Source organism: Erythranthe guttata, chromosome 14 (genome assembly GCF_056151865.1).
Source record: "Erythranthe guttata isolate IM_541 chromosome 14, IM_541, whole genome shotgun sequence".
Classification (NCBI taxonomy): domain Eukaryota; kingdom Viridiplantae; phylum Streptophyta; class Magnoliopsida; order Lamiales; family Phrymaceae; genus Erythranthe; species Erythranthe guttata.
The window spans coordinates 8,772,873-8,784,586 of NC_142546.1; the positions used below are offsets into that span (position 1 = coordinate 8,772,873).

At 37.4% G+C, this 11,714-nt stretch overlaps 1 long non-coding RNA gene across 1 annotated transcript; it reads left to right on the forward strand.

Moving 5' to 3' along the window:
- The first annotated feature begins 5,539 nt into the window (after positions 1-5,539).
- Positions 5,540-7,702, forward strand: LOC148765119 (uncharacterized). Its single transcript, XR_016029729.1, has 5 exons — positions 5,540-5,744; positions 6,193-6,241; positions 6,715-6,778; positions 7,281-7,340; positions 7,421-7,702. It is a non-coding gene; the product is annotated as an uncharacterized LOC148765119 (long non-coding RNA).
- Positions 7,703-11,714: the final 4,012 nt, after the last annotated feature.

An 11,714-nucleotide genomic window follows, 5' to 3' on the forward strand; every position in this document is an offset into this window, starting at 1 on the left:
TCAATACATCGTACGTTATCTTACTATACAAATCGCATAGACTGAGCATGGGTATGTATTACAGTTTTTTTTTAATGCTAAATAATATTCTACATCTTTAATCTAATATGCTCATTTGTTATATAGGGGTACTCTGCAAATTTGGAGGAATCCAAAAGGTTCTGTGGGTGAGTTTGTCCAGATGGATGACATAATACAGTTGCTAAAGAGGAAGTCCACAAACACAAATGTGAGAATTCAAAAAACTCATAACTTTACTGTCACTGGTAGCACATTTATAGCTTTAAATACATTTAAACTAATAATGTTACTCTCAAAGACAGTAATTTACATTAATAAATAATTTTCGTACTGCATTTGATGATTACGACGACTGCTTTTATGTTTGTACGTGAAGGTTCTTGATGCATACATGTCCATTATGCATATGTGGCAAGAGGAAGGACTGTTTAATGACAACATCGATCCGGATTTGGATGGTGAAAGTTATTGTTTTCCGAGTTCACTTCTGATGAGTCAATTTTTTTTACATCAATTCAAAAAATATTATATATGCTGATATTTGTATATGTGATGTTGTAAAAATATACATGGACATTATCGACAAGCGAATGGTCTGCCCTTTTTCTAGAACATGCTGGAGCAATGCATCAAGAGCATTGATATGCCTATTGGCCCAGCCCAATAGACCCATATTTACTGGGCCACATGCCCAATTTAATAGCTATTTCTACAGAGGTTCAATCACATCCAAATAAGGTTAGACCCGATAAATTGATCTCGGCCCAATCAATAAAGTATAAATATAACTTAAGTTCATTTAATTAAGGTACGCAATTATTATTCAATCAATTCTTCTATTCGAATTCTCTCCACAATTACCGATTATCTTCACGTCTGACTTGAGCGTCGGAGGGTTTCCGCCGGATCAACCCCCGGCCTAGTTCACGTGTTCTTTGTTCGCAGGTATCTCAGGGCCATCTAGCACGTGAGCAGTGATCCACTTTGCTCTCCCAGCTCCCTCGATCTCAACTATTTAAGGTAATCTATTTTTAGCATCATCATAATGGCGCCGTCTGTGGGAAGGCATACAAGATCACGTAGCGAGCATGATGTCCCTGAGTCATCTACTCGGACAGAACGTGCCAATGCTAACAACCTTCCACCTCGTGGAGGCTCTGGCTTGCCACTTCCTCATCGTAATCAAGATCCACCTCATGAGGTCCAGATAAATCCCCCGCAGGATCCACCACTCCCTGCTCCTCGAACGGTTCAAATAACCGAAGAGGCCCTCCAACACATGATTGCGGAAGTTTCAGCTCGAGCTGCCACTGAAGCAGTGGCACAATACATCGCCACAACGGGAGTCAACGCTCTCCTTGCATCTCCACCTGTGGCACAACGACCTCCACCGCCACCGGATAACACATCCACCTCAGACCCTAGGTCTCGAATGCAACAATCTACTCATCGCCATAATGCACGAACTGGGCGACAAGTCCCACGTTCACCTTCAAGAGGCAACGCCTCTCGCCAACGAGTACCTCCACACAATGCTGGAGATGATGAGATTAACAGTCGGGTATCTCGCTCAAATCACCTCCCCCACATAGGTAATTCTATTGGTGGAAGGGCAATACCTCCAAAAAGGCGCAGTCCCTTCACTATCGCAATAATCAATGAGATACTACCCCAACGGGTAAAGGTCTCGAGTCTACCGCAGTTCGATGGAACTAGTGACCCACATGAGCACCTTGAAAAGTTCTACGCCATGGCAGATCTATATGGCCCAACTGATGCGGCGATGTGCAAGATGTTTCGCACAACGCTCTCCGAACGAGCATTGAGCTGGTTCAACTCCTTGCCCACTGGGTCAATTGAAGCTCTCTCCCAACTAACTGATCGCTTCACCCACCATTTCGCTATCAATAAAGAGTACGCCAAGACTCCCGCGTACCTCTTCACTATCACCCAGAGAGAGGGCGAAACCCTCCGCAACTACATTCAACGATTTGTAGAGGCAGCTCACAAAGTTCCTAACGTGGGAGGAAGTATGCTCTCTGGAATCATTCAACAAAACTTGAAGGAAAGTAGATTCAAGGAATCTATTGCAGGAAGACCTCCAACCACTCTGGAAGAGCTACTAAGTCGCGCTGAGAAACACGTGCGCATCGAAGAGGCTTCGGCTCTCCCTCCTCCTAAGAGGAAAAGAGATGAAGATCAATTCAACACCCGGCGACGAGATGGCCGACGACAATCGTCGACATCTCATTGACAATCTCCTTCTACATCTCTGGACTTCCAATGATGTCAATGACACTTGGAGTCTCTGGAGCTCATAACATTGTTAGTGATCGCGTCATCTTAAACTGGGGGGCTACCCTACCTTAAGGATGATGAATCCCCTCACCTCTCTACATCAATTGGACGAAACCCCTACATCAGCTACTTAGTACGAGTTTAGTTATTTCTAGCGATTCGCTCCTTATATGTTTAAATCACATTCGCCTCAATATGCTTGTAATCTTTACATTTTCAAGCAATGAATAAAGCAAATTATTTCCCTTACACTCGGTGTTATTCCTCGGTCACTACATAATTATTTGCTCAAGCCAACCTTAACCCTGGGAACATTTAGAGATGTTATGATAATCTATATAGCCTGGCCAGCTTGATTTCATAAACTTCTCTATCTGTCTTCATTGGTTCTACATTTAAAACGTGGTCACGGTCCTAACATATTTACGACCCATGAGGTCTAACAAGGGGCACGATCCCCACCAAAAAATCTTGTGAGTCTGATCCCCTCATCAAGTACATCACGCACAATGCTAAATGTAAACACATATAAGCAACGCGTCAAATCAATGACAACGTCATACAAAATAAACGTCAAATGAAATAGTAATGGGCAAACCCATCTACTCCAAATATAAAGACAAGATGAAGAACCTACAATTCCACGCACCGTAAAAAGAAAGAAGAAAAAGAAAAAGAAGGAAAAAGAAGATAAAAAAAAAAATTGCACATACCCCACCCCCCCCCCCCCCCCCCCCCGCGCGACGCGCCCCGCCCCACCCTACCACTCTCTCTCTCTTCCTCTCTCTCTCTATTCTTTTCTCTCACCTACCCCCTACCCCACCCTACCACTCTCCTTTTCCCCCACGTGGGGCAGCCCCCTCTCTCTCTCCTCAACCACCCCCTCCCGCTCCTCTCTCTCTCTCTTCTTTTCTCTCACCCACCCCCCTCCCCCCATGTGGCCCAGCACCACCTACCCAATTCTCTCTCTCTTTCCTCTCTCCTCCTCCACACACCCACTCCGGGCTCCGTGCATGGCTCCACCCTCACACACCGAAACGCGCGGCTCCACGTAGCGCGGAGCCAAGCCGCACGGCTCCTCTCTCATTCTCGAGTCGCGCGGCTTGGCCTACTGGCTCCGCCGCCATATCTCCGGATAACCGTAATCGCGTGCTATCGGAACGCGCGATTTCTTTCTCCGGTAATTTTTATTTTACCGGAACAAGATTCCAATCACCTTCCCTACGTCCATGACACAAAAAGGAAGATCGAGATACAAGTCTACTCTCGACACGATTCGGTACCTCTCTCCAATTCGCTCCCACATCAATTCGAGAGTGGGGGGCTTAATGATATGCCTATTGGCCCAGCCCAATAGACCCATATTTACTGGGCCACATGCCCAATTTAATAGCTATTTCTATGGAGGTCCAATCACATCCAAATAAGGTTAGACCCGATAAATTGATCTCGGCCCAATCAATAAAGTATAAATATAACTTAAGTTCATTTAATTAAGGTACGCAATTATTATTCAATCAATTTTTCTATTCGAATTCTCTCCACAATTACCGACTATCTTCACGTCTGACTTGAGCGTCGGAGGGGTTTCCGTCGGATCAACCCCCGGCCTAGTTCACGTGTTCTTTGTTCGCAGGTATCTCAGGGCCATCTAGCACGTGAACAGTGATCCACTTTGCTCTCCCAGCTCCCTCGATCTCAACTATTTAAGGTGATCTATTTTTAGCATCATCAAGCATATATATCTCGACCTATCGGTATCTAATATTTCCAGTGCATTCAGACGGCAGTAGCGAATATGTGTTAGATCATTGGACATTGGTTGTCCTCGACAGAAAAAGAATGTCTGGGAATATTACAACTCGTTCAGTCCTGCCACTGGGAATGGAGAAAGCATTCGCAGAGATCCATATATGACAGATGCACAGGACATTGTAAGTGAAAATTGTTATTTTTACAAAACATTCATGGTTATGTCATTTATGAAACAACACTTTTTTTTTTTTGCTTTTGCAGATTCGAGGTGTGGAGTCGTTTGTTAGCGAAAAAATATCAACGGTATTCCAGTGGGTGCCATACTGGAAGAAATTGAAGATTCACCTCAACAGAATCGAAAAAGCGAGGATTGTGGATTATTTGTGTTGTATGTCATCAGACAATACTACCGTCAACAGCCTGTGGTAAAACTGGATGCAGAAGCGAGCATTTATACAATAAGTTAAGAAATAGTTCACGATTTTCTAAATCACAAACTAACTTGTGAGGACATGATTCAACGGCAAGGGTCGGTCTGATGTATTATTTACCAGTCATCGTATTTAGTTGTTTTTAAAACAAGTACTATGTTAAAAACACTATTTTACTGTCAATGGCAGTATATTATGTAGGTGGTGTGTGATGCACGTTATGTTTCCAACTTATGTTTTTCGTGTTATTTTAGAACAAGTACTATGTTAAAAACACTATTTTACTGTCAATGGCAGTATATTATGTAGGTGGTGTATGAATGGTCGTTCTATGTGCAGTTTATATTTTTCGTGTTATCTTATACCAATATTGTTTTTTTTTAAGTTAAACTCATACAAGAAATACAGTATAACATCAAACCAATTCGAATGACAATGTAAAATAGCACCAAACTAATAATGTTACTGCCAGTGACAGTAAAATAGTAAAAATTACTGTCATGTGCAGTAATATAGTGCACGTGAATAATGTGAGTTATCCAATGCATGAGTCTGTGGTTATCACTACTAAAATTAATTTTGTAAATGTTAATTCATACAATTAAGAACATTTGACATCAAACCAATTTGAATGACAATGTAAAATTGCACCAAACTAATAATGTTACTGCCAGTAACACTACTAGAAAAATAGTCTTTTGTGACGCTCTAATAACGGCTTAATATGACGGTATTAGAAAGGCGTATCAATAGCTATACAATTATGACGCCTTAAACTAGATAAGCGGTACTTTGGTCCCGTGAATTTATTATTCCTTTTCTTTATTTATCAAAATTTATATTTTGTGACGCTTTCAACTAAAGGTGCCATAAAATAACGGCACTATAGCGACACTTATTGTAGGGCGTCATAACATGGTTATATTAATTATATAATTCTTTTTCAATTAAAAAAAACAGAAAAAAAAGGAAAAACGTAGAATTAGCGCTCAGTGTTCACCAAAATAATTCAGATTCATTTTCACCGAACATTATATTCACCAAAAAATATCGTAACCCTTCAATTCCCTCAATTTTCTCCTAAACCCTTCTATCCCATTTCTCTCCTCTTCTGCCAATTTAGTTTTCTCATAACGCCGCTGCAAATGGATGCCCTATTCTCAATCTTTTGCACAATTGCGCTCTCTAATCCGACGAAGATGACACGTACGCGAGTTTTTACTTAGTAACCCCATCGAGGTACAACTAAATTGTTATTGTTATGATTTTGTTTTTTTGCTAGGGTTTTAATTTTGGCCCGGCGAAAGCTGAGATACCAGAGGTTGATTTCAATCTTTTGAGATGGAAGAAAAGAAAAAGAAAACCCTATTTTTCTATAATTGAAATTGAGTAGTGCTCATATGATTCGTGGGACTCAAAATTAGGTATTTATACATGTCTTTGGTGTTTACGAATTACAAAAATGATTTTAACTGTGATTTTATTTTTCTCATGATGCCCTAGTGTGGAATCTCTCAATTTGTGTAAGGTGCGATGTGTATGTGGCTTCAGCACTTTTTTATTTCTTCAAATAATTAACTTCTATATTTGATAGAATAAGAATATTTTGTCTTTTAATACTAGCTATAATTTTTAATATTGTGGAATAATCCATGCCCCTGCTGTTTGTTTGTTTCTTTGTTAATAGGGGGGCAGGACTGCGGCTAGAGCTGGCTAATGTTGTTAAGATTGATGAGGTAAAATTTGTTCATGTTGAAAATCTGAAGATATGATTTTGTGTTTGTGTATGTATGTGTTTGTATGCATGAACAATATTGGTTTCTTTTATAGATTTTGGTATAAAATGGACTGATTTGGTGCAATGGTGGTTAAGAAAAATCGTGTATTAGTTTTATGTGCTTTATGCAGGTTATTTACAGTAAAGACACTGAGACGGTGATATTTTTGGTTTATAATAGTTGATTTTAAATAAAAAAAATTATGTGACCTGAGATTTGCTTGGGTCATTTAATTTGTGATGATATATATCTATTCAAGAAAGCAAACTTTGTTCAGCAAGAGAATGCGGAAATGTACCTTGATGTCGAATTGATGGTATGAATTGAAGTTCATCTTCTCATTTTATTATAATTGAAGTTCGATTATTAAAAGAGATTTATTTTTAATATGACTATTCATTTTTCCTTAATTTATTTGATTCTCCTAATAGGTAATCATAGAAGAAAGTTTTCGAGGTCAAGAGATTATGAATTTCATGATTGACAACTTTCGAGGTATGATGTAGACTTTATGTTTTATATAATCTACCATTTTTTGTTATATAATTTTGTAAGTTATCATTACAAGCTATATAAATGGGAAAATTAAACACATATGAAATTTGCAGGACCTTAATTGCTTTTAATTTTTATTCTTTTGACCTGAAGAAGATGAGTTAACCAATCTCTCTGTAAAGATTAGAGTTATCCATGAACTTATTCATTTGCTATCTACTGACCAGTTGAATATGTTCGATCTTTCTAATCAAATAAATGTATCCATCGTGCGTCTTGACCTAAAGGTTGGGTACCTGTTTATTGGATGTTACTCATATTAACCTTATAAAAATGAGATTTTATAAAAATATCTGAAAGGTCCTATTACACAACCTCTTCGGGTTTATTTTGTAAGTTATTTAATTTATGTGCTTTTAATCTAAAGTTTTAGTATGTTTTCGATTACAGATGTGAAATAGTGGTTACTTTATTCATTTATAATGTGATAATTATTTTGCAGTAATGGGAAGCGCAAAAGATAGTCGGTTATACGATTGAAGTTACTTGGCCGTATTACTTGGTATTGATCTCTTATTAAACGCTCCAACATTTTGATTTTTTATTTATTTGAATTCCACTGATATCTGATTATTTTAATAGGTTACTATGGATCCATAAACAATACCGAAGAAAATTTTGCAAGCAGTTTTATGGGCAAGTCCTACATTGGTATGCATATTTGAAGATTGTTTTCCAGTGTAGATTATCATGAATTAAATCTTAGAAGTTTCTTTTTACAAGAATTGAAAAAGTACAGGTGTGTTAGTTTTACATGAGAATATTAAGTGGAGATGTTTTATTCTCTAGATATTGGGATGCTTGTTAATATTTTTTTTTTGTAATTTTGAACCATTGAAATGAATGAATTCATTTTAAGAACAAGTTTTACTATGCAAGTGATGTGTAAATGGTTTATGATTGTTTATGTATGGATTATGTTGAATGATTGAAGTGTTACTGTACTAAGGCTTCTAACAAAACGAGAATAAAATCTTCTAACAATATTATGAGACGAATTAAGGCTTCACCACTACTCTTCTAATGGCACATAAATCATCGCAACAAATAGTTATTAATGGCACATAAAACGTCGCAACAAATAGTTATTAAGACACGTGTTAAACTTCTAGAGACACTCGAAAGCGTCATTATATTCATATAATGTGACGCCTATCAGTGTCACAAAATAATTCATAATGTGACGCGCTTAGCATCGTAAAAGCTATGTATTTGGGACGTATAAGGCGTCATAATAGTGTAGCTTTGGAGACGACGATTAGCGTCACAAAAATCTATTATGACGGCCACCTATGTGACGCTTTTGTGTAGCGTCACAAAAGTCAAAGCGTCACAATATCTTGATGTAGTGACGCTTTAGGGCGTCATGAAAGCCGATCTTTCTAGTAGTGTAAAATAGTACCAAAACATAAAAAAAACATTAAATAGGTAAAAATTATTGTTATGTGCAGTAAAAAACACCTAGAAAAACAGAGAAAAACAGAGTCACCTAGAAAAACAGAGGCTATTACATTTAAATATTTTTGTTGCAAACTTCATATTATACCAAACTCGGAACATCTTCCACACTTGATTTTTTTCTTAATATTCGCACCACAAGATGGTATTTTCTTCATTTTCAGTCTGCCCCTTCGCGTCTGGCAAGAAGGAGGTCGAACAATAGGCTGCTCAACCTGTTCAAAATCCACAAAAAATGGATGAATTGGAAACGAGTAAGTGCTACGAAAATACGACGCATAAAACAAGGGATCAATATATGCATATAGTTCTGTTTCGGGGGTATTAAAGAGCGCAACAGCTGCATGGCAGCAAGGGAAACCAATAATTTGCCAAATCCGACAGGTACAAGTTCTACTAAACAAATCCATAATAACATGCGGATCTGAATGCACTTCAATAACTGTTCCAGTTGACCTTCTCACATTCCATGTCCTTCCAGCTTCCACAAAATTGTTAAGCACCTTTTCCATCTCTGGACACAACGTCGTTTTGAAACCCTTCGATTATGTAATCATTTCACATACTTTATCGATTACCCATCCCCGAATGGAGTCAACCAACTCTGTAATCGGCAGATGTCGAAATTTCTTCATTGCAGAATTCCATGACTCTACTGCATTCGAATATAACTCACCATACCTACAGGACTCAACGTAAGCATAAGCCCAATTATCAAAAGGCACATCCGACAAGAAATCAATAACTTTTTTTGAACCACTTGATTTTAATTTGTCAAGGTTCTGATGGAAAATTTGCTTAGTCAGAGCATATGCACAAGCTGTAAATTGTCTTACTAACATATCCCTGTAATTAGGCGGCATCCAACTCAACCTATTCTTCAAATTATTCTCTAGATGCAGAATGCAAAAAGAATGATGACAATGAGGGAAAATGTTTTTAACAGCTTCCAAAATGCCTCGTTGTCGATCTGATACAAATGTCAAAACATTATCTGTATTAAGTGCAATTCTTAAATGATTCATGAAATAATCCCAATTAGAAATATTTTCATCCCGTACAATAGCAAATGCAACTGGATAGAGACCTGAAAAAAATAAAACACAAGATCTGCTATGTTACTGACACTGACAGTAAAATAAACTATCACCGAAACTGAAAATGTAAAACTCACCATTTCTTGCATCTTTCGCAATGGCACTTAGAAGAACACCTTTGTATTTTTCTTTCAAAAATGTGCCATCCAAGATGAGCATTTGAAGACAGAACTTAAATCCAGATAAAGATGCCCCAAAGCTGAAGAAGCACCGCTTGAACGAGTTATCTGCATTATCAACTTCCACGTCGAAAACACTATCACGATTACAACGTCCAGCTTCGCGAAAGTACAATGTGAGGAATGAAAAAGACAATGCTTCATCTACAAATACACAACTCCTGCTAGCTTCAATAGCTCTCCATGCTACATGATAGTTAGTAGTAATCCCGTAATCCTTCTTCGCTTTAATAATAACATCATTAGCATACATCAATGGTTTTGCCTGCATATTCTCCACAATAGCTTCAGCTATAATCTTAGAACCCATTCTTAACTTCTTCGCAACACTAAATGTTGATCCACAGATGTGGAATTTCTCATAAGTACGCATAATAAAAAAATCAGTCAAAAATTCAACTGAGGCATGAATTCTCCATAAACAATTTTTCGACTCTCTGAACTTGCAAACAACTGTCACTCTCCTCTTGTCATTTTTAGTATACTTGAATTCAAATCCAATCTCAAATGCAAACTTCGACAAACTTTTTCTAAATTCTAGCCGCCCCCCACGAAATACTTGACCGACATCAGTAATCAAGTTTGCCCAATGTGAACTGAGCAAAACCTTCTTTGTGCAGGAAACACTAAGTGGATTACATAGTGAATTAGCAATTGCAGTGTGTGCTTGAACATCAGAGACAGGTAATGTACTCGGAGAACATGCCATCGACCTTGTTTCAACCAAATTGCACGATGACTGAACTACCTTCACAGTAACTTCAATCCTTCGAATAGAAAATTGATCAACTAGTAAAAGAAGCCCTGATATATCTTTGTCATCTTTTAGTAAAAAATCACCAATCGTGGGGACATGATACATGAACGACAGCTTATCACGATGCGAGTATTCCCATCTGAACATACAAAATTCACAATATTAGCATAACCCATCCCTATTCTAAGCTCTGTAACTGTATAAAACGCTCACCATATTTTAATAACAGCGCAACAGAAGGAGTCGTTATATCTGCAAATTCAACTATACATTAATTATACTGTCACTGACAGTAACATAGGTATAAAGTGAAAAGAAAGTCAAATCTAAGCAACGAAGCCATGTATCCATCAATTACAACTATACACTAACTGTACTGTTACTAGCAGTAACATAATAACAAAGGGAAAAACGATTGTAAAGATTTATGTTACTAGCAGTAACATAATAACAAAGGGAAAAACGATTGTAAAGATATAAAAAAATTGTATAATCAAAATTGTACTGCCAGTTACAGTAAAATTATAAAAACTTACTGTGACAACACCAAAACACTTCATTAAATGAACATGCTATTACAAAACAAACGTAATATATCAAAAATAATGAGAAATTATCCTTCGAACAAAAACACACACAAAAATTCCAAAAACTCAACAGAATTCAAAACATTCAAACACCGAACGTCAATATTTCTGATTTCCCGTAATTCACATTCCGATCATTTTGCGTATTAAATTTTTTTTTTTTGAAAAATAGCTTAACTATGTTCGAATTCATTCACGCACCGTACTTATCTGCAGTGGAGATGAACGTATAACGCGAGATTCAACGAAATTCCTTGCAAGAGAGAAGCGATTGACAGTATACAGAGAGAAACCTTATGTTCGGGCGTGTAGAGAATACTTAATATCGAGCTTAGGGTTCAATTAATGAGCAGCTCATATACGAGGGCAAAACTGTCATAAAACAGTAAGTTGCCTTTTTCTAGTTAGTAAGGTGTAAGTGATGGACTTATGTGTAAAGAAGAAAATGACCATGAACCTAGAATAATAAAGGTGTATGGTTGGGCACTTTATCCCAAAAACCCCATGTTTTAAATGTCTATTTCATAAAGTTTCCCTCTTATTATATTTTTCCTTAAGCACCCATCCAATTTGCCCACGTTACAAATGTTTAATTATTTGTTTACTTTAGTTGTTGTACAAATTTTCTATTACACAACAATTTTCACAAGAGATATTCCACAATTTATAACCTCCCATTTTAATTTCCCTCAAAAAATAAAAATAAAAAAATAAAACGAATTAGTCTCGTTGTCCCACAATCCCCCGAAAACGGCGGAATACCAAAACGGAAATCAAAGCTAAACATTAATTAAAAAC